This window comes from Neomonachus schauinslandi, chromosome 9, assembly GCF_002201575.2.
Source record: "Neomonachus schauinslandi chromosome 9, ASM220157v2, whole genome shotgun sequence".
NCBI classification, from domain to species: Eukaryota; Metazoa; Chordata; class Mammalia; order Carnivora; family Phocidae; genus Neomonachus; species Neomonachus schauinslandi.
In genome coordinates this window covers 113,908,254-113,933,688 of record NC_058411.1, presented here as the reverse complement: position 1 = coordinate 113,933,688, position 25,435 = coordinate 113,908,254, and the positions used below count along the sequence as shown (strand labels likewise).

Below are 25,435 nucleotides of genomic sequence, written 5' to 3'. Positions count from 1 at the left end.
GTTATACGAAAACAATGAATAACGGATCACTACATCAAAAACTAATGATGTACTATATGGTGACTAACATAACAAAATAAAATTTAAAAATAAATAAAAATTTTAAAGAAATGAACTATTGGGAACAGTCAACAAAACTAAGAGGCAACCCATGGAATGGGAGAATATATTTGCAAATGACAAAACAGATAAAGGGCTAGTATCTAAGATCTATAAAGGACCTACCAAACTCAATACCCAAAAAACAAATAATCCAGTCAAGAAATGGGCAGAAGACATGAAAAGACATTTCTGCAAAGAAGATATCCAAATGGCTAACAGACACATGAAAAAACCCTCCACATCATTAGCCATCAGGGAAAGACAAACCAAAACCACAATGAGATACCACTTTACACCAGTTAGAATAGCAAAAATTAACAAGACAGGAAACAACAGATGTTGGCGAGGATGTGGAGAAAGGGGAACCCTTACACCGTTGGTGGGAATGCAAGTTGGTACAGCCACTCTGGAAAACAGTATGGAGGTTCCTCAAGCCATTAAAAACAGAGCTACCCTACAACCCAGCAATTGCACTACTTAGGTATTTGCCTCAAAGTTACAGATGTAGTGAAAAGAAGGGGCCCATGCACCCCAATGTTCATAGCAGTAATGTCCACAATAGCCAAACTGTGGAAGGAGCCAAGATGCCCTTCAACAGATGAATGGATAAAGAAGATGTGGTTCATATATAGAACGGAATATTACTCAGCCATCAGAAAGGATGAATATCTACCATTTACATCAACATGGATGGAACTGGAGGGTATTATGCTAAGTGAAATAAGTAAATCAGAGAAAGACAATTATCATATGGTTTCACTCATATGTGGAACATAAGGAATACAGCAGAGGACAATAGGGGAAGGGAGGGAAAACTGAAGGGGGGAAATCAGAGAGGGAGACAAACCATGAGAGACTCTGGACTGTGGGAAACAAACTGAGGGTTGCTGGAGGGGAAGGGGGTGGGGAGTTGGGGTAACCAGGTAATGGGTATTAAGGAGGGCACGTGTAGTGATGAGCACTGGGTGTTATATGCAACTAATGAATTGTTGACCACTGCATCAAAAAGTAATGATGTACTATATGTTGGCTAATTGAACTTAATTTTTAAAAATGTATATGTATTTAAAAGAAACACCACAAATAATGCTTCAGACAAATAAAAGATGAAAAGGAGAAAAATGTTTATATCAAAAGAAATAAATAAAAAGCATTTGAGAGTAACTGGAAATAAGGGATATGGGCAAAGAAGCAATTAGGAATCCCCGAAAAACAAAACTAAAGCAAGGGAAGAGATAAATATTAAAAGCTGTAATTCAAGAAAACTTTCCTGAATAAAATATAATTAAATATTTAAAAAGTACATTACATGCCCAAAAAAACTGACCCAGAGTAGCTAATGCCAAGACATCCTATTACAATCCCTGGGGTTTGAAGAAAAAGGAAAAATTACTTGGACATACAGGGAAAAAAAAGCAAGTGAGTTACAAGGGAAAAATTAGATTATCAGCAAGCAGCCTTTTTGATAGTAACATTTTATGCCAGAAGAAAATGAAGTAATATATTTAGTATTCTCAAGGAAAGAAATGTGAGCTAAGTATTTTATATCTAGTGAAACCAACTTTCATGAATAAAATCACAGATAAATGTTATCAACATTAAAAAAAACCTCAGAGAATATTATATTGATAAGATCTTCCTCAAATTTATATTTATATTAATAAGATGATTCCTCAAATCAGCTAAAGAACAAGCGTCAGTGGATTCCAGGGGTAGAAGACAGAGTAGGAGGATTCTAGGCTACACCTTGATAACAAGCACATGAATATAAAAACGCCAGAAACTAACTGGAAGACTGGCAGTTCTCCACAGCTAAATGTAGAGAAGAGCCCACATCGAAGAGGTAGGAAGGGTAGAGATGTGGTGGAGAGCCACAAAATCCTCACTGAGATACAGCGTTGAAGCAGCAGTTTGAAAGACACATAACAAGAGTGAGATTTCTTCACTAATCTCAGAGCATGTGCTGTAAGGGGAGATCTTGGGGAGACTTCTCTAAGAACAAAGGAGCTCATGATGCCATTTTCCTCGCTCCCCCCCAACAAGATACAGGGACACATGGTAACCAGCACAGCCCGAACACTCTCTACCTAGCTTGCTAAAAGCACACCCTGCCTCCACCTTCTCCAGCAGATCTCCACCCTCCAACACACCCTCAACAGGAGTCCATCCAAAGTAGTGCCACAAGTGTGGCAATATACAAGCAGCCCCCAAAGGTGTCAGCACCACACCAAAGTGACTCCTACCCTGGGGAAAGGGGCAGAAAACCACACAAACAAATGAGGCTGCAGCCCCAGCAGTGGGCTGCGGGCAGACATCTGGTCTGACTGCAGGCCCTGCCCACCAACAAAAGCTTCTCAAGAGGCAACACAAGGAAAGTGCGCTGCAGTTTGGTGCTACCACAGCTCTGACAAATGCATGGTCTGACTCAACTCAAGCCCACGGCAGACCTAGATTGGCCCACTAACAACACAGGGACCAAACCCTGCCCACAATAGGAAAACAAAGCCATTGCAGACTACTAAGCTTAAGGAAAACCCAGCTCAGAGACAAGGGTAAGGAGCACACAATGCATATAGGAGATACCCCATGAAGCACTAGACTCAGGTTAACAGGGGACACTGCACTGCAAGGCACTATAGGACCACTTCAACATTAGGCAAGAGCAGGAGATGTAGCTCACTTGCCTAACATATAAGAACAGACACAGAGAGGCAAAATGAGGAGACAAAGAAATATATCCCAAATGAAAGAACAGGATGAAATCACAGTAAGAAGTCTAAATGAAATGAACATAAGTAATATGCCTGATAGAAATATAAAGTAATGGTAATAAAGATTCTCACTGAACTTAAGAGTGGAGGACCTCAGTGAGACCCTCAACAAAGAGACAGAAAACAGAAAAAGGAACCAATGAGAGATGGAAAATTTAGGTAGTATAATTAAAAATACACTAGAGGGAATAAATAGTAGACTAAAGGAAGCAAAAGAACAGATGAGGGAACTGGAGGGCATAGTAATGGAAAGCAATCAAGCTGAACAGAAGAAAAGAAAAAAGAATAAAAAATGAGAATAGAGTAGGAGAAAAAATGGTGGAGGAGGGGACCCTATTCCAACTGGTCCCCGGAATTGAGCTGGATATCTACCAGACCACTCTGAGCACCCATGAAATCAGCCTGAGAGGTAAGAAGATCTGAATCTCTACAAACAGAATATCGCAGACGGTTGGTTTCGAGGTACGAAGCGGGGAGTCGTGATTCCGCGGGCAGATATCAGAGGATAAATGGCAGCAGGAGGGAGCCTGGCCATCCGGATCCTATACCGCCGGTGAGCGACAGCCTCACGCACTGGGGACAGGCACAGACTCGCAGACCAGTAGCGGCTGGGAAAGGACTTTAGGGCAGCCCCCCGGGACAGAAACCCAGAGCGTCAGGGCCATGCGTGCGAACTGGGGTTAGCTGGCAGTTTTAGAAGCACAAAGGGCAGAGACGTGACCGACCTGGAGGCAGGACTGGGAGCGCTGCGGAGGGGCGCACAGTTTATAGCAGCACAGACAGAAACGGAGATAGTGTGGCCTGGAGAGCTCACTGAAGAACAGACTGCGATCTCTCTGCTCTGAGGCAGAGGGTTGGAAACGGTCTCTTCTGCTCTGACTCACGGAAGAGACACAGAAAGCCGCCAGGGAAAGCCGCCAGAGAACAAAAGCCCCAAAAACACTTGTTCCCACTGAGCCCATCCCCCGCCACAGGGGGGCAGGGCAACTCTGCCCAAACAAGGTTGCCTGAATAACAGCACGGCAGGCCCCTCCCCCAGAAAACAGGCTGGGAGAACAAGAGACCAGCAACCCTAAGATCCCCAGAAAACATGTGCATCTTGCTTGGGTTCTGCTCAATAATTTGGACTCTATACATTCACTCAAGCACCCATCAACAGAATGACTAGGAGGAGGAACCCCCAAAATAGGAAAGACTCAGAGATTATGACTTATGCCGCAGATTTACAAATGGATGCAGATATAACCAAGATGTCGGAGATGGAATTCAGGCTAGCAATTGTGAAGACAACAGCTAGAAAGGAGAAATCAATTAATGGCAACATAGAGTCTCTAAGGGCAGAAATGAAAGCTGAATTGGCAGAACTTAAAAATGTTATTAATGGGATCCAATCCAATCTAGATAATCTAACAGCTAGGGTAACTGAGGCAGAAGAACAAATAAGCGACCTGGAAGACAATTTAATAGATAAAAAGGGAAAAGAAGAGGCCAGGGAAAAACAACTCAGAATCCATGAAAATAGAATCAGAGAAATAAGTGACACCATGAAGCGTTCCAATGTCAGAATTATTGGAATCCCGGAGGGAGTGGAGAGAGAAAGAGGACTAGAAGATATACTTGAGCAAATTGTAGCTGAGAACTTTCCTAATCTGGGGAATGAAAGAAACATTCGTGTCCTAGAGGCAGAGAAGACCCCTCCCAAGATCAAGGAAAACAGGCCAACACCCCGGCATGTAATAGTAAAACTCGCAAATCGTAGAACCAAGGAAACCATCTTAAGGGCAGTTAGGGGGAAGAGATTCCTTATGTACAGAGGGAGGAACATCAGAATAACGTCAGACCTATCCACAGAAACCGGGCAAGCCAGAAAGGCCTGGCAAGACATATGCAGGGTACTAAACGAGAAGAACATGCAGCCAAGAATACTTTATCCGGCAAGGCTGTCATTTAGAATGGATGGAGAGATGCAGAGCTTCCACAACTGGCAGAAACTGAAAGAATATGTGACCACTAAGCCGGCCCTGCAAGAAATATTAAGGGGGGTTCTATAAAAGGAGAAAGACACCAAGAGTGATCTACAACAGAAATTTACAGGGACAATCTATAAAACAATGTCTTCACAGGCAACATAATGACAATTAATTCATATCTTTCAATAATCACTCTCAACGTGAATGGCCTAAATGCTCCCATAAAACGGCACAGGGTTACAGACTGGATAAAAAGACAGGACCCATCCATATGCTGTCTACAAGAGACTCATTTTGAACCTAAAGATACATCCAGACTGAAAGTGAAGGGATGGAGATCCATCTTCCATGCCAGCGGACCTCAAAAGAAAGCTGGGGTAGCAATTCTTATATCAGACAAAATAGATTTTAAACTAAAGTCTGTAGTTAGAGACACAGAAGGACACTATATCATTCTATCCAACAAGAAGATCTAACAATTGTAAATATCTATGCCCCCAACATGGGAGCAGCCATCTACATAAGCCAACTGTTAACCAAAATAAAGAGTCATATTGATAACAATACGTTAATTGTAGGAGACCTCAATACTCCACTCTCAGCAATGGACAGATCATCTCAGCAGAAAATCAACAAGGAAACAAGAGCTTTGAATGATACACTGGACCAAATGGACCTCACAGATATTTACAGAACATTCCACCCTAAAACAACAGAATACTCATTCTTCTCGAGGGCACATGGAACTTTCTCCAGAATAGACCACATACTGGGTCACAAATCAGGTCTCAACTGATACCAAAAGACTGAGATTATTCCCTGCATATCCTCAGGCCACAGTGCTTTAAAACTGGAACTCAATCACAAAAAGAAATTTGGAAAAATTCAAACACTTGGAAGCTAAAGACCACTCTGCTCAAGAATGTTTGGGTCAACCAGGAAAATAAAGAGAACTTAAAACAATTCATGGAAATCAATGAGAACAAAAACACATCGGTCCAAAACCTATGGGATACTGCAAAGGCGGTCCTAAGGGGGAAATACGTAGCCATCCAAGCCTCACTCAAAAAAATAGAAAAATCCCGAATTCACCAACTAACTCTACACCTTAAAGAACTAGAGAAAAAACAACAAACGATGCCTAAGTCACGCATTAGAAGAGAAATAATTAAGATTAGAGCAGAGATCAATGAATTAGAAACCAGAAACACAGTAGATTAGATCAACGAAACTAGAAGTTGGTTCTTTGAAAGAATTAATAAGATCGATAAACCACTGCCCAGACTTATCCAAAAGAAGAGAGAAAGGACCCAAATTAATAAAATTATGAATAAGAGGGGAGAGATCACGACTAACACCAAGGAAATAGAAACAATTATTAGAAATTATCATCAACAACTATATGCCAATAAACTGAGCAATCTGGATGAAATGGAGGCCTTCCTGGAAACCTATAAGCTGCCAAGACTGAAATAGGAAGAAATTGACAACCTGAGTAGGCCAATAACCAGTAACGAGATTGAAGCAGTGATCAAAAACCTCCCAAAAACCAAGAGTCCAGGGCCTGATGGATTCCCTGGGGAATTCTACCAAACATTCAAAGAAGAAATAATACCTATTCTCCTGAAGCTGTTTCAAAAAATAGAAACAGAAGGAAAACTTCCAAACTCATTCTATGAGGCCAGCATTACTTTAATCCCCAAACGAGGCAAAGACCCCATCAAAAAAGAGAATTTCAGACCGATATCCCTGATGAATATGGATTCCAAAATCCTCAACAAAATCCTAGCTAATAGGATCCAACAATACATTAAAAGGATCATCCACCACGACCAAGTGGGATTTATCCCCGAGACGGAAGGGTGGTTCAACATTCGCAAATCAATCAATGTGATAGAACACCTTAATAAGAGGAGGGAGAAGAACCATAAAGTCCTCTCAATTGGTGCAGAAAAAGCATTTGACAAAATACAACATCCTTTCCTGATTAAAATTCTTCAGAGTATAGGGATAGAGGGAACATTCCTCAAGTTCATAAAATCCACCTATGAAAAACCTGCAGCGAATATCATCCTCAATGGGGAAAAGCTGAGAGCCCTTCCCTTAAGATCAGGAACACGCCAAGGATGCCCACTCTCGCCACTATTGTTCAACATAGTACTAGAAGTCCTAGCAACAGCCATCAGACAAAAAGAAATAAAAGGTATTCAAATCGGCAAAGAAGAAGTCAAAGTCTCTCTCTTTGCAGACGACATGATACTTTATGTGGAAAACCCAAAAGACTCTACTCCCAAATTACTAGAACTCATGCAGCAATTCAGTAATATGGCAGGATACAAAATCAATGCATAGAAATCAGTTGCTTTCTTATACACTAACAACGCAACTGTAGAAAGAGAAATTAGAGAAACGATTCCATTTACAATAGCACCAAAAACCATAAGATACCTCGGAATAAACCTAACCAAAGAGGTAAAGGATCTATACTCTAGGAATTACAGAACACTCATGAAAGAAAATGAAGAAGACACAAAAAGATGGAAAAATATTCCATGCTCATTGATCGGAAGAATAAACATTGTTAAAATGTCTATGCTACCCAGAGAAATCTATACCTTCAATGCCATCCCGATCAAAATTCCAATGACATTTTTCAAAGTGTTGGAACAAACAATCCTAAAATTTGTATGGAATCAGAAAAGACCCTGAATCGCCAAGGAAATGTTGAAAAAGAGAAACAAAGCTGGAGGCAACACGTTGCTCGATTTCAAGCTATATTACAAAGCAGTGATCACCAAGACAGCATGGTAGAGGCACAAAAACAGACATATAGACCAACGGAACAGAATAGAGAACCCAGATATGGACCCTCAACTCTATGGTCAAATAATCTTTGACAAAGCAGGAAAAAACATGCAATGGAAAAAAGACCGTCTCCTCAATATATGGTGCTGGGAAAATTGGACAGCCACATGCAGAAGAAGGAAACTTGACCATTCTCTAACACCATTCACAAAGATAAAACTCAAAGTGGATGAAAGACCTCAATGTGAGACAGGAATCCATCAAAATCCTGGAGGAGAACATAGGCAGTAACCTCTTTGATATCGTCCACTGCAACTTCTTTCATGATACATCTCCAAAAGCTAGTGGAACAAAAGCAAAAATGAACTTTTGGGACTTCATCAAGATAAAAAGCTTCTGCACAGCAAAGGAAACAGTCAACAAAACAAAGAGGCAACCCACGGAATGGGGGAAGATATTTGCAAATGACACTATAGATAAAGGGCTGATAACCAAGATGTATAAAGAACTTCTCAAACTCAACACCCAAAAAACAAATAATCCAGTTAAAAAATGGGCAGAAGACATGAACAGACACTTCTCTGAAGAAGACATGCAAATGGCTAACAGACACATGAAAAAATGTTCATCATCATTAGGCATCAGGGACACCCAAATCAAAACCACATTGAGATACCACCTTACACCAGTTAGAATGGCAAAAATGGACAGGGAAAGAAACAAGAAATGTTGGAGAGGTTGTGGAGAAAGGGGAACCCTCTTACACTGTTGGTGGGAATGCAAGTTGGGACAGCCACTTTGGAAAACAGTATGGAGGTGCTTAAAAAATTAAAAATAGAGGTACCCTATGACTCAGCAATGGCACTCCTGGGTATTTACCCCAAAGACACAGATGTAGTGAAAAGAAGGGCCATATGCACCCCAATGTTCATAGCAGCAATGTCCGCAATAGCCAAACTGTGGAAAGAGCCGAGATGCCCTTCAACAGATGAATGGATAAAGAAGATGTGGTCCATATATACAATGGAATATTACTCAGCCATCAGAAAGGAAGAATACCCAACTTTTGCATCAACATGAATGGGACTGGAGGAGATTATGCTAGGTGAAATAAGTCAAGCAGAGAAAGTCAATTATCATATGGTTTCACTTATTTGTGGAACATAAGGAATAGCATGGAGGACATTAGGAGAAGGAAGGGAAAAATGAAGGCAGGGGGGAAATTGGAGGGAGAGATGAACCATGAGAGACTATGGACTCTGAGAAACAAACAGGGTTTTAGAGAGGAGCAGGAAGGGGAGACTGGTTAGCCCAGTGATGGGTATTAAGGAGGGCATGTACTGCATGGAGCACTGGGTGTTATATGAAAACAAGGGATCGTGGATCACCACATCAAAAACTAATGATGTATGGTGACTCACGTAAGATAATAAAATTTAAAAAATTAAAAAAAAAATGAGAATAGTAAAAGGAACACAGGGACACCATCAAGTATAGTAACATTTGCATTATAGGGGTCCTAGAAGAAGAAGAGAGGAAAGCAGGCAGAAAATTTATTTGCAGAAATAATAGCTGAAAACCTCCTGAATCTAGGGAAGGAAAGAGAAATCCAGATCCAGCAGACACAGAGATCCCACAATAAAATCAAATCAGAGGCTCAAACAAAAAGACATAGTAATTAAAATGGCTGAAAGTATGATAAAGAGAGAATCTTAAAAGTGGCGAGAGTAAACAGTTACATACAAGGGAAACTTTATAAGGCTATCAGCTGATTTTTCTACCAGAAACTTTATAGGCTGGAAGGAAGGGTCATGATATATTCAAATTGCTGAAAAAAAAAAAAAAAAAAAAAACCAAACCAAAACAAAAAAAGCCTCTGCAACCAAAAATACTCTATCCAGCAAGGCTATGATTCAGAATAGAAGGAAAGATAAAGTGTTTCCCAGACAAACAAAAGTTAATGGAATTCATCACCACTAAACCAGCCTCACAAGAAATGTTAAAGGGGACTCTTTGAGTGGGAAGGAAAGACCATAAGCAGGAATAAGAAAATTAGGAAGCACAAAAGCAGTAAAATTAAGTATATGTATAACAATCAGTCAAGGGATGCACAAAATAAAAGGATGTAATGCATGACACCATATACCTAAAACATGGGGAAGAGAGGAGAAAAAATTTAGTGCTTTTAGAAAGGGTTCAAGCTTATGTGACATCAACTTAATATAGACTGCTATATGCAGAAGATGTTATATATAACATTAGAGGTAACCAGAAATCAAAAACTGTAACAGATAAGCAAACAATAAAAAGAAAGGAATCCAAGTATATTACTAAAGAAAGCCAGCAAACCATGAGAGAGCAGGAGAAGAAAGGAACAGAGAACTACAAAAAATAACCATAAAATAAGTAACAAAACGATAATAAGTACATAATAACAATAATTACTTTGAATGTAAATGGACTAAACACTCTAAAAAGACATAGGGTGGGGCGCCTGGGTGGCTCAGTCATTAAGCGTCTGCCTTTGGCTCAGGTCATGATCCCAGGGTCCTGGGATTGAGCTCCACATCGGGCTCCCTGTTGCGCGGGAAGCCTCTTCTCCCTTTCCCACTGCCCCTTCTTGTGTTCCCTCTCTCTCTGTGTCTCTGTCAAATAAATAAATAAAATCTTAAAAAAAAAAAAAAAGACATACGGTGATGGAATGGATAAAAAAAAAAGCAAGACCCAACCATATGCTGCCTACAAGAGACTCATTTCAGACCTAAAGACACATGAAGATGGAAAAGCATTTATCATTCAAATGGTAGTGAAAAGAAAGCCAGGTAGTAATACTTATATTGGACAAAACAGACTGTAAAACAAAGACTGTAACAAGAGACAAAAGAGGACCTATATAATCATAAGGGGAACATTCAACAGGAGGATATAACAATTGTAAATTGTATACACCCAATATAGGAGCACTTAAATACATAAAGCAGCTACTAATGAACATGCAGAAGTAATTGATAGTAATTCAGTAATAGCAGTGGACTTTAAAACACCACTTAAATCAATGGACAGATCATCCAAAAGAAAACTGACAAGAAAACAATGAGTTTGAATGACACATTGGACCAGATGGATCTAACAGATATATTCAGAACAATCCAAACTAAAACAGAATACACATTCTTTTCAAGTGCACATGGAATATTCTACATAGTAAATCCTATTAGGCCACAAAACAAGTCTCAACCAATTGAAAAGAGAAAGTCATACCATGCATCTTTTCCAATAACAACACTATGAAACTAGAAATCAACCAGAAGAAAAATTCTGGAAAGAACACAAATATATGGAGGTTAAATAACATGCTATTAAATAATGAACCGATCAATCAAGAAATTAAAGAAAATCAAATAGGAAATCAAAAAACATGGAGACAAATGAAAACGAAAACACAGTAGTCAAAAATCTCTGGGATGCAGCAAAAGTGGTGCTAGGAGGAAGTTTATAGGAATACAGGCCTGCCTTGAGAAGAAAAATCTCAAATGAACAACCTAATTTTATACCTAAAAGAGCTAAAAAAAAAAAAAAGAAAGAAAGAAAACCCCAAACCAGTAGAAGGAAGGAAATAATAAAGATTAGAACAGAAATAAATGAAACAGAAACTAAAAAAAACACAGAACAGATCATGAAACAAGGAGCTAGTTCTTCGGAAAAAAATCAACAAAACTGATAAACCTCTACCCAGACTCATCAAAACAAAAATAGAGGACTCAAACAAAATCAGGAATGAAAGAGAGAAATAACAAACAACAGTACATAATAATTATAAGAGAATATTATGAAAAACTATATGCCAACAAATTGGACAATATAGAAGAAATGGATAAATTACTGAAAACACATAACCTGCCAAAACTGAGTCAGGAAAAATAGAAAATTTGAATAGACTGATTACCAGCAATGAAAGTAAATCACTAATCAAAAAAACTCCCATCAGACAAAAGTCTAAGACCAGATGGCTTCACAGGTGAATTCTACCAAACATTTAAAGAAGAGTTAATACCTATTCTTCTCAAACTATTTAAAACAATAGAAGAGTAAGAAAAGTTTCCGGGGCGTCTGGGTGGCTCAGTCGTTAAGCGTCTGCCTTCGGCTCAGGTCACAATCCCAGGGTCCTGGGATCAAGACCCGCATAGGGCTGCCTGCTCAGTGGTAAGCCTGCTTCCCTCTCCCACTCCTGCTTGTGTTCCCACTCTCGCTGTCTCTCTATCAAATAAATAAATAAAATCTTTAAAAAAAATAAAAGTTTCCAATTTCATTATATGAGGCCAGCATTATCCTGATACCAAAACCAGATGAAGACACTTTAAAAAAAAAAAAAAAGGAAAGAATGATAGGGCAATATCTCTGGTGAACACACATGGAAATATCCTCAACAAAATATAAACAAACCAAATCCAACAATACATTAAAAAAAAATCATTAACCACGATCAAGTGGGATTTATTCCTGGGATGCAAGGGTGGTTCAATATTCACAGATCAATCAATGTGGTACACCAGAGCAACAAGAAAAAGGGTAAAAATCGTATGATCATTTCAACAGATGTAGAAAAAGCATCTGATAAAGTATGACATCCACTTAAGATAAAAATTCTCAACACAGCAGGTTTACGGGGAATTTTACCTTCAACATAATAAAGGCCATCTATGAAAAACCAACAGCTAACATCATATTCAATGGTGAAAGCTGAGCGTTTTCCCCCTAAGATCAGGAACAAGACAAGGATGTCCACCCTCACCACTTTTATTCAACGTAGTCCTGAAATCCTAGCCACAGCAACCAGACAAGAAAAAGAAAAGGCATCCAGATTGGTAAGGAAGAAGTAAAACATTCACTACTTGCAGATGACATGATACTATATATAGAAAACCCTAAAGACTACAAAAAAACGACTAGAAATGATAAATGAATTTATTAAAGTTGCAGGATACAAAATCCATACACAGAAATCCACTGCATTTCTATACACTGATAATGAAGTAGCATAAAGAGAAATTAAGAAAACAATCCCATTTACAATTGCAGCATAAACAACAAAATATCTAGTAATAAACTTAACCAAGGAGATCAAAAAACTGTACTCTGAAAACTGTTACACATTGATGGAAGAAACTGAAGACGACACAAACAAATGGAAAAACATTCCATGCTAATGAATTGGGAGAACAAATATTGGTGAAACGGCCATACAACCAAAGCAATCTAAAGATTTAATGCAATCCCTATCAAAATATCAACATTTTTCACAGAACTAGAATGAATAATCCTAAAATGTGTATGGAACCACAGAAGACCCCAAACAGGCAAAGCAATCTTGAAAAAGATCAAAACTGGAGGTATCACAATCCCCGATTTCAAGATAAACCACCAAGTTGTAGAAATTAAAAGTGTACGGTATAGCACAAAAATAGACACCATAGATCAATGGAACACAACAGAGAGCCAGAAATAAAAATCACAACTGTATGGTCAATTATTTTCTACAAAAGAGGCAAGAATATGCAATAGGAAAAAAAGAGTCTCTTCTATAAATAGTGGTGGGAAAACTGGACAGCTACATGCTAAAGAGTGAAACTGGACCACATACTTCCACTTTATACAAAACTATACTCAAAATGGATTGAAGACCTAAATGTGATACCTGAAACCTTATAAAAATCCTAGAAGAGAGCACAGGCAGGAATTTCTTTGACATCAGCTACAGCAACATTATTCTAGATACGTCTCCTGAGGCAAGGGAACAGAAGCAAAAATAAACTATTGGGATTTTATCAGCAAACAAAACAACAAAATTAAAGGCAACCTACAGAATGGGAGAAGATATTTGCAAATGACATACCTGATAAAGGGTTAGTATCTAAAATATATAAAGAGGGGTGCCTGGTGGCTCTGTCATTAAGTGTCTGCCTTCGGCTCAGGTCATGATCCCAGGGTCCTGGGATCAAGCCCCGCATCAGGCTCCCTGCTCAGCAGGAAGCCTGCTTCTCTCTCTCCCACTCCCCCTGCTTGTGTTCCCTCCTCGCTATATCTCTGTCAAATAAATAAAATCTTAAATAAATAAATAAATAAATATATAAAGAACTTACACAACTAAATAACCAAAAAAACAAATAATCCAATTAAAAAATGGGCAGAAGACATGAACAGATCTTTCTCCAAAGACATACAGATGGCCAACAGACACATGAAAAGATGCTAAACATTACCAATTGGCAGGGAAATGCAAATCAAAACCACAATGAGATATCACCTTACACCTGTCAGAATGGCTAAAATAAAAAACACAAGAAACAACAAGTGCTGGAGGGGATGTGGAGAAAAAGGAACCATCCATCTTACACTGCTGGTGGGAATGCAAACTGGTGCAGCGACTGTGGAAAACAGTATGGAGGTTCCTCAAAAAATTAAACATAGAATTACCTTTGATCCAGTAATTCTACTTCTAGGTATTTACCCAAAGAATACAATAATACTAATTGGAAAAGATAAATACACCCCTATGCTTATTGCAGAATTATTTACAAATACCCAAATTATGGAAGCACCCCAAGTGTCTATCAGTAGTTGAACTGATAAAGAAGATGTGGTATATATATATAATGAAATATTACCCATGTGAAAGAATGACATCTTGCCATTTGAACGAACATGGCTGGATCTAGAGGGTACAATGCTAAGTAAAATAAGTCAGTCAGATAAAGAAAAATATGTCATTCATATGTGGAATTTAAGAACCAAAACAAAGGAACAAAGGGATAAAGAGACAAAGAAAAAAAACAGACTCTTAAATATAGAGAACTGGTGGTTACCAGGGGGGGATGGGGTGGTACAATGGGTGAAACAGAGGTCATTAAAGGTACACTTATCATGATAAGCACTAAGTAATGTATAGACTCCTGAATCAGTATACTGTACACTTGAAACTAATATAACACTGTATATTAATTATATTGGAATTAAAATTTTTATTTTTTATTTTTTTTAATTTTATTATGTTATGTTAGTCACCATACAATACATCATTAGTTTTTGATGTGGTGATCCACGATCCACTGTTTTCGTATAACACCCAGTGCTCTATGTAGTTTCAATTTTTAAGTAAGAAAAGAAGAAATGAAAAAAGTTCAAAAATTTAACAAGATTAAAAAAAAAGAGGGTGCCTGGGTGGCTCAGTTGGTTAAGCGACTGCCTTCGGCTCAGGTCATGATCCTGGAGTCCCGGGATCGAGTCCCGCATCGGGCTCCCTGCTCGGCGGGGAGCCTGCTTCTCCCTCGGACCCTCCCCCCTCTCATGTGCTCTCTGTCTCTCTCATTCTCTCTGTCTCAAATAAATAAATAAAATCTTTAAAAAAAAGAAAGAAAAAAGAAAAAAGAACAAGCCTTAGAAAATCAAAATGACTAGAAAGACATAGACATAAGGATTAGTATTAACCGTTACGAACTTAAAGAGCTAAGACTAAACTGGTGGTTAAAGGCTAAAGAAAATAGTATATAATGGCTGTGCCTCAGATTTTTCTTAGTATTACTATTTAAAAAAAAGAAAATGGGAAAACTTATATTCTCAGTAATTACATTGGCAGTGGGAGTAGTGGTAATGCTGTTCTAAGACTGGTGTGTGTGTGATGTGGGATGATGTAAAGGAAATTATGGATATTATAATTTTATCATTCCCTGCCTTTGATTTCCTGAATGTTTGGTATGGAAGAGATACAATACACAGAAGGTTAAATAAAACACCCTTCATCTTAAATTTGAATTTTAAGAATTCATGAATCCATCATCTTTAAGTAAAAAATAAATGTATATGTACACACACAGATGTATATATGGAGTGTGAATACATACACAATTCATATACATATCACATATATTTTATTTATTTCCTAATTCTGTTCACAATTACCAACCCAGTAGCAATAAGCATCCTTAATAATGCTCTTGGAATACAATTTCTAAATATAAATAATAAGGGCTTCTTAGTGAAATAACTCATCATAAGGCTAAATATCTTGCCATACCAAGTAGAAGGATAACTATCAAATTCAACTAGGCTCATGTCAAAAGAACTTGAGTGCAAACTTTTTAAGAGACTCCCACTGACCAAATATGGCATAATTTGAGCTTCAAAAAGGAGAATTTCAAATGACTGAAACCCCTCAAAAGTGTTTAAATCCGTGAGTTTATAATAATACATATTTTTAAAAAGACCAGTTGGAACCTTTGCAGGATATTAGGGAACCAATTCATTACTTTGAAGACAGGCAAATAAAAATTCACCCTGCCATTCAGTAACCAAATAGATGAGGGAAAGCACCTCTTTATAAATATATTATCAAATAATAAATGAAAATGAAATGTAAAATTGGAATATACCTATTAATTAATGGACCTAGGTGTTCATTAATCAATAGCTAATAACATTAATATGAGAAAAAGAAAGACAATCAGACATTATATTCATGCTGGTAAAAGAACTCAATACCAATTACAGATTTCCCAATTATAGAACTCAATACTAATTATGGGTTTGGGTTGAACCTTACTCTAATCAAGCCTCTAGATTCAACTGCCCATGGGCATGTAATAGAAAAGCCAGAAAAACCTTGCACTGAAGCACACTGTATAGTAATAGAACCTTAGGAAGTCACATTATTCCTTGGCTAGGAACTGAATTTCCTAGTCCTGTAAGTCCCTCGTATAGCTAAAGGTAGCCATATGACTGAATTCTAATCAAGAGAATATGAATGCATGCTCAGTGTTTGAAGGCCCATTCACTTTCTTCCTCTTCAGCAAACCAGAACACAAAAGAGCATCTAACACAGCTCTGAGCCTGAAGGGGAGGGCATATGCCATAGGATATAGAGAAAGAAGAAGATGGGTCCCTGAAAAATCAAATGGCATTTGATTCCACTCATGAAGTGGAATCTAAGAAAACAAAGAATAAACAAACAAAAAGCAGAATCAGACCTATAAATACAAACTGATAGTTGCCAGAGGGGAGAGGGGTAGGCGGTTGGGCAAAATGGATGAAGGGGAGTGGCAGATACAGGCTTCCAGTTATGAAATAAGTCAAGGGAAGAAAAAGCACAGCATATATAATTCAGTAAATGGTATTATATTAGCCATGTAACAGGACAGATAATAGTTACACTTGTGGTGAACATAGCATAGTATACAAACATGTCAAATTATTAAGTTGTACATCTGAAACTAATGTAACATAGTGTGTCAACTATACTCAAAAAGAAAAAAGAAAAAGAGAGAAGGAAGGAAGGAAGGAAGAAAAGAAGGAAGGAAGGAAAGATGGATCACATGGCATAAATCTACACTGACAACTTATACTACTAACCTCAGGGCTGTACTATAAGAAATAAACTTCTATATTCTTAAAATCTTTGTATTTTTGTTTCTTTTATTACAGCAGATTAGTTTTTTCCCTAACTAATGCAATTACGTAAAAAATTTATATGTAAACTATATCTTTGTATACTTATATGTGTATGTGTAAAATGACTATAAGAAAACAAGGCAAAATACTAAAATTTTCACAGATGAATGGGATAGATTTTTAATTTTCTCTTTATAATAAGTATAATTAGCAGAAACAAAAGCTTTTTTAAAATAGATATTATGAAGTAATATCTGGAATTGACTTCAAAATAGTATTTGGGAGGGATTCACCATGAATTTATCATTGTTATGGCTTACTATTCTGTCCACTATTATGTTTTAAATTCTCCATAATAACCAGTTCAGAAGAGTCACGTTGTAAGGAAAAGTAATTTGTACACACGAATCTTAAAACTCTGGCTTGCCAAAAGAAGTAAATGAAATCATAATATTCGTATCTCTCAAACATCTAAGAGCCGAACCTAAAATGTAATTAACATATTTGCAGACTATTCAAGTACTAAAGTGCATTCTGCAAGTTTGAAATCTATTATAAGGATGGGAGACAATGTCCTGCAAAAGAGTAGAAATAATAAGAAAGTGCGTCACTGAAAAAAGTAGTTATATATTTTTATTGATCCAATATGGGACAGGGCAAAAGTTAACTAGCAGTTACAAAATGATGAATAACCTGAGCCTCCTAAGAAACAGTGCAGACCAAAAAGAGCCAGGCTCTGCTTACTGAGTCAGAGATGAAGGTTCTAAAGCTCTTCACCTAATTCCATAGCCCAATCTGTTGTGATAGGAAGTACACTAGCGGGATGCATCCACTAGTTGGTATCTCCTGAAATTAATCTTGCTGCACAAGGTCCAGCATCCAGTATATCTGAGCAATCCTTGAGCACCTGTGTACACAGGCAGGCAGCACTTCTCACTCTCTCCTCAGCAGTAATCCGTTCCATAAAATCTGGTTCCTTTTTTTTCCCCCTCTCCCTACTCACTGTTCTAGATTCCTGCTATAATTTGAGTGCTGCCCTGAACCCTAGAACCTAACCTTTGGGCTCTAATCCTTGATGACATCCTTTCTTAAAAGGAATGGCTGAGATCAGAAAAATAGAGCAATCTCATTTCCTTTTATTTGAAATGTTACATGCTTCAAGTTATCTATGGCTCTGGCCATTTACAAATGGAGCTTTTCAGATACTGGTATCTCTGTCTCCATTCTATATAAACATCCCTGTCTACTTAATATTTAATAAAATGCTCCATTAAAAAAATAATAAAGATACCTGAGTAACTTTACTTCTGCAAAACTGCCATAAGAAAACAGAGTTACAAAAATATTTCTCTACAAATCTCACTGCAGTGAGATTTACAACAAAATAGCAGTAGGGAATTGATTACATAAATTGTGGCACATACATTAAGATGATACTACACAGATGTGATTAATCTTTAATAGTAATGATATTAAAAACATACACTGTATGTTAAAAAAAATCAGGATTCAGGGGCGCCTGGGTGGCTCAGTCGTTAAGCGTCTGCTTTTGGCTCAGGTCCTGATCGCAGGGTCCTGGGATCGAGCCCCACATCGGGCTCCCTGCTCAGCGGGAGGCCTGCTTCTCCCTCTCCCACTCCCCTGCTTGTGTTCCCCTCTCACTATGTATCTCTCTGTCAAATAAATAAAAATCTTTAAAAAAAAAATCAGGATTCAAATCTATGCAATGTAGTTTATATATAAATAAGCACTTAAGATTTATATATTAATATACAAAGAGCAGAAAATAGGTCAAAATGTTAACAGCAGGCATTATTTTTATCCAATTTTCTACAATTAATATTAATATTTTAATTATTACAAAGTTAACGCTAATATGGAAATGCAAAGAAAAGCAAGCTTTCTAAAGAAAACTGTTGATTTGTACAAGATTACAGCTGCTGTAAGCTTATTAGTGCTGCAGAAGAATGAATATTAACTGCAAAAATACACTCATCTTCCATATCTACTCACAGTTCTATTTATGCCACAGGCACAAGGATAAGCAAAATGTACTCCTTAAGACACAGTATCTATGATTTACTTAGTCATTTTCAAAATACGAAGAACTCAGGACCAAAAAACCACCCCAAAAGCTACTGGATCTCCTTCCTTCCTAACTGACAAAGTACACCTCCTAGCCTCGTGGCAACTCCTATTTTTACTAACAAGGCAGGAAGTTGGCCATTTTGACTATTTGATACTATTAATCCTAAATAAGCATTAATAGGAAATACTGTTTTTCCTTTAGGCATAGAAAATCAGGTTGATGCAGTAGAAACAGCACTGAACTATGAGTCAAAATATCTACACCAAGATAAATTCTGCGACTCATGACCGACTTATCTGGGCCTCAGTTTCCTCCCTAGTAAAATAAAGGGATTAGACATCCTAAAGTCCTCCCTTTTCTAACATTCTAAGAATCAATGTAACAAGCCCAAAAGCTAATCAGTGATGGCTAATTACACACACACACACACACACACACAAATTAAGTCTAGCCTTTAAGTCACAATTGTGACTTCTTAAACAATATTGTATATATGTATATAAGAAACTAATAACTATACAGACATAATCTCATCAAAGTTTATAACCTTCTTATTCTTTTAATTACCTTTTATGGTTTTTTCCTACCATAATTTACTATATTTAATGAAATGATTCATACTGAAGTTTATGACCTTGATATTCTTTCAGACTCCTCCTAAAGATTCTCATAGTTCCTTACTTTTTAAAAGAGACATGAAAAAAATTAAGCTATAGTAAGATTCATGATCTTTGGGAAAGAATATAAAAAGCTCTAAAAATAGAATACGTGCGAAAATATAAATGACACAAGATAGAATTTTATTAAATTGCCATTTTTAGAACTCAAGTTATACCTCAGAATAAATACATTTCATAAAATGTGGTACACCAAAAGAAATAATCTGCTCCCCACTACTTAAAAATATTATAACACAGACATGACGGGGCACCTGGGTGGTTCAGTTGTTAAGCGTCTGCCTTCGGCTCAGGTCATGATCCCAGAGTCCTGGGATCGAGCCCCGCATCGGGCTCCCTGCCTCTGCAGGGGAGACTGCGTCTCCCTCTCCCACTCCCCCTGCTTGTGTTCCCTCTCTCGCTGTGTCTTTCTCTGTCAAATAAATAAAATCTTTAAAAACAAGTATTATAACACAGATATGAGAATTTTTAAGGATATTCTTCCTAGAGCAAAAGGATTTAAATATATTTCCTTTGAAAAAAAGGACTAAAGCTTCATTATAATAATACAAATGTATTTTTAAATGAAAATCAAGTTTCCTTTAGAGAAATCCAATCTCATGCTCAAGAGGCTTACTTATTTCTCTACAACTCAAAAGTTTGCTTTCAAGAGCAGGGTGGATGCCAAGTTACTAATCTAAATAGATATTAATGTAAGGGTTTTCACATATTGTTTGGAAAACCAGCATTTTTCTCTAAACCTCATCCAGTACTTCAACTTTGAATCTAAAATCCAATGATATCAGTCTATTCCTGAATCAAATAAAGTTTTTCCTTAAATTCTTAAAAATATTATGAGGCATTCCACTCTTTTAAACCTGCCTGGCGGAACAACAAATAAGATATATAGGAGGCGGGTGCCTGGGTGGCTCAGTCGGTTGGGCGACTGCCTTCGGCTCAGGTCATGATCCTGGAGTCCCGGGATCGAGTCCCACATCGGGCTCCCTGCTCGGCGGGGAGTCTGCTTCTCCCTCTGACCCTCCCCCCTCTCATGCTCTCTCTCTCTATCTCATTCTCTCAAATAAATAAAATCTTTAAAAAAAAAAAGATATATAGGAGGCACTTTATAGCTTTCCTTATTGCCTTCTATAAAAACTGGGGAAGGGGCGCCTGGGTGGCTCAGTTGGTTAAGCGACTGCCTTCGGCTCAGGTCATGATCCTGGAGTCCCTGGATCGAGTCCCGCATCGGGCTCCCTGCTCGGCGGGGAGTCTGCTTCTCCCTCTCCCACTCCCCGTTTGTGTTCCCTCTCTCGCTGTGTCTTTCTCTGTCAAATAAATAAATAAAATCTTTAAAAAAAAAAAAAAAAAAAAACTGGGGAAGGGTAGAGGCTGGAAGGGCTTGAACATGTTTTTGTTTCTCTGGATGATGATGAGGGTATGAAAAGTGAGGGATGAGGAAGAAGTGGGGGAATGGAGAGATGAAGGTATTTGGGAAGAAAAGAAGAAAAATTGGGACAAAAAGAGAAGCAGATGAAAGAAGGGAAGAAATAAAAGAATACTCAACTAAAAACAACATGGTATTTTTAGATAGCACTCTTCCATGTATTTTGAATATCACTCTCCAGAGATATGGTATACTGAAAACAATAAATTGTAGTGTAGCTCATTAACATTTAGTTTATTAACATTAATTCAATACTTTACTATAGGCCAAGGGCTTATGCTAACTGCTTAAGTTAAAGGGTACGACTCCCTGGGTGTCACAGTTTCACCCAGAATAACACCGAAACAATCTGTAGTAAACTATTATTTTGACTGATATCACTCCTCCATAAAACTATTCCAGCAGATTATCAACCAGAATGACTTCAGAGGAAAGCTGATTTGTAATTACTGATTTGTAGGATGGAATTTGTCATATCAAATAAAGTATGTACAAGCTGTCCCCAAATTTACAGCTGAGAGAACACAGCAGCCCAGAAGCCAGGACCTAAAGAGATTCCTGTACAAAAAATTACCAAGTGTTGAAGGGCTCCATGCCGTTGTTGTGTCAGATAGAGACAGAGTCTGTGTTATTAAAGTGGCCAATGATAATGCTCTAGAGCATGCTTTGAGACCTCGTTTCTTATCTACTTTTGCCCTTCCAACAGACCAAGGGAGCAAACCTGGACTTCCAAAAAATAAGAGTATCATGTTACTATAACACCTACCAGGTGGTTCAATTCAATCGTTTACCTTTGGTGGTGAGTTTCATAGCCAGCAGCAATGCCAATACAGGACTCATTGTTAGCCTAGAAAGGGAACTTGCTCTGTTATGAAGAATTGAGACAAATTGTGGGAGTTTCTTAATCTGGCAGTGGTTTTGATGTATACCCTTTCTCTTTATAACAGACACAATATCAATCCGGCAATCTTTAGACCACAACAATACTTGTATCCATATACTCAAAAAAGGGCCTCTTTTCCCACCTGACACTAAAGTCTACAGATACAATTTATGGACAGATTGCTATCTTTTGCATAGGGTCTTTTCTTAATTTAGTGAGATCTAGGGATACCACAGAAATGGTTCAGTACATCACAGCTCCCATGGAATTAGTTCAGTCACAAATATACATGAGATTCTATTCAGTGGGTCAGAATTAAAATGGTACATATTATATAATATGCCCAGGCCTGCAGAATGAAGCAGACCCTTTTTATTGTGAATAACAATGAGGACATATTTTTCTTTATATTGTTTTATTTCTTTGCATTGAGTGTGAGGAAGATAAAATGGCTTAGTAAAAGTAACAAAATCAGTACAATCACTAACTTTTCTATGTATATATTATTTTGTAATATAAATGAATATTACTAAATGACTTGATTCTTCTCAGAGGGTGCTGCTCTTTAATGAAAATGAAAATGAAAATGATAGTTAACATCTTTTTTCTCTGCCCTGCTTTCTATAACCAAACAGTATTTTAATGTTTGTGTGTTCTTTTTAAAAATGATTCATTACTGAATTCTGTTTCCAATATTGGTATGTCTGTAAACATGGTAGTACCAGCCATTTTTTTTCATACATGAGTATAAATAAAATAGTATTTTTTAAAGTATAGCTTGAGCACTAAAAATAAGTAAATTAATTAAAATAAAGTATGTACAGATATCACTGAAACACTATTCAAAAAATGAAAGCACCATATAAAGAACTAGCTCACTTTTTAAAATGAGTGTGTTTAGAGATTCATGAAACTCAGAGATAGCATACAATGAAAAGTTAGGCTCACTTGATGATATTTATCTGTGCTTCCCTGGTGCCTGGACTAATGCATAGTGTACAAGCAGGTGCTGGAAAAATGCTTTAAAAAGATAAAAAGTTTGAGAATTCCATTATATATATGTAAGATTTTATTTATTTATTTATTTGAGAGAGCAAGCACGAGTGGGGGGTGGGGGAGAGGGGCAGTGGGAGAGGGATAAACAGACTCCCCATTGAGCAGGGAGCCCCACATGGGGCTCGATCCCAGGACTGTGGGATCATGACCTTAGCCAAAGGCAGACGCTTAACTGACTGAGCCACCCAGACACCCCTAGAATTCCATTATATTTAAATAAAATTTTGTCAAACAGTAAATTTAAGAAAATCTGAAATGTAATACCTTTTATCAAAATAATGTCTTTTATGAAAGCATCCATTTGGAAAAATTAAACATAAGACAATGACAACTTTTAAAACCTGATAGATTATTTTAGTGCATTTTATAAAAGATTCAACTCTGCCAAGGTCCCTTTCTACAGGTGTAGGATACATTTCTATTTTTATCTACTACAGTCTATGTATTACATTGTTTAAAGTGACAGATGAAAAATAAAGCTAATGAAATACTGTGAAACAGACACCATGCCAAAGAGAAAAGGCCATCTTCTGATAGGATGATAGCCGACCATCTGTCCCCTGCCACTCAGTGACAATTACAAATACTCCTTCAGTTTTCTGGTAGGTGGAGATGATAAATGAGGTAAAGTCTTCTTTTGCAGATTCTGATGTTCCTTTCTGATCTGATCTGAGGTTTAACAGATGACTCAAAGAAAAGCACAGAGTTCAACAAGCTTATTAATTTATCATGCTGTGAAGATGGAGAAAGGTCTGAGCTCAATAGTGCAAAAGGAAATGGTTCAGTTATACTGAACCAAGTCTCGTAATGAAATCTATTTTCTGAGAATTCTCAGATTTCAAATACAGCATGTTAGACTGCAATTAGGCTTCATCCTTAGAAATCATTTCAATAATATCCCAGTAATGATATTAGACAAATAACATCACCCTTTCAAAATCAAAGTAAAAAGAATGCTCAGAGATGGAGCCAGAACTCCTCAGTTGTGAGTGGCTTTCACAGCCCTAGGTGACAAGAGCTGGAGAGAGACAGCAGCTTCACATCAAACTCAACAGCACCAGAACAAAGATTCTCTGTAAGTCTATTTAACTTTTAAGTGTTTAAGAAAAGAATATATGCAAAAATATAAATATGTTAAAAGAAAAAGATATACTACTCTAATACTAGACAAAAGAAACCTGGCATGGCTAATTCATATTTAGACAAGGTATCAAAAATACTACTAGGAATAAATACTCCTTCAGAATAAAGAAGGTCATTTCATAATAAAGGGATCAGTTAATCAAGGGGACATAACAACCATTTGCATTTATGCCCCTAATAACACAACTTGAAACTAAATAAAGGCAAAAACTGATTGCACTGCCAAGAAAAACAGAAAAATTCACAATTAAAAGATTTCAATATCCCTTTCTCAAAAATTGATAAAACAAAAGTACGCAAAAATCAGCAGGGATCTAGTAGATGAGGAAACTTTCTGAGGTGGCAGATATGTTCATTGTCTTGATCATGGTGATAGTTTCATGCGTATGAATATGCCAAAAGTTATTAAATTGTAAACTTAAAAATAAGTGTAGCTTAATGTACGACAGGCCTCAAAGATGTTTAAAAACAGCAACAAATTTCCAATCCATATGAATCCAGGCAATGTAATATTCAGTAGAAAAGAGTTAAGTCCAAAAGATTACATATAGCAGGGTACTTTTTAACAGAGCAGGAAACAGCTAAAATAAAATTATGCTTTTTAGGAATAGACCTAGGTGCAAAAATAAAACTATGATGGGGACAAGAGCAAAAGGGAGAAGAAGGGAGAGGAAGGATAATAAAGGGACACATCAGGCAGCATTATGCAAAACTAGGTTTGCCAAATTAATACCATACAAAAATAATATTCAAGGCAGAGGCATGAAATAGGAAAGAGATGTTTCATATTCTTACAAGGTAAAATTCATCAGATAAAAATTATGTAAATAGTTATAATCCTGATGATAAAACACTGTGATATACAAAAATTTTTAAAACACAAGGAGACATACATAAATAATAATAGGATATGAACAGTCCTTCCATTTTTGAGAAAAGGATACTAGTGAGGACAAAAAATAGGTTTAAAAAAGTGAGGATATTTGCATAACAACAAGCAAATCTGATCTAATATATATACCCAAAGAGAGAGAAAACATATTTTTTAAATTTTACAATGTATTAAGCTATAAAG

The 25,435-nt window shown here is 37.2% G+C and overlaps 1 protein-coding gene and 1 pseudogene across 2 annotated transcripts in view; one reads left to right on the top strand and one right to left on the bottom strand.

Moving 5' to 3' along the window:
* Nucleotides 1–25,435, bottom strand: part of SCAPER (S-phase cyclin A associated protein in the ER) — a 523,695-nt gene that overhangs the window by 294,888 nt on the left and 203,372 nt on the right. The gene's annotated exons all lie outside the window — the stretch shown is intronic.
* Nucleotides 1,864–22,183, top strand: LOC110583707 (annotated as a pseudogene).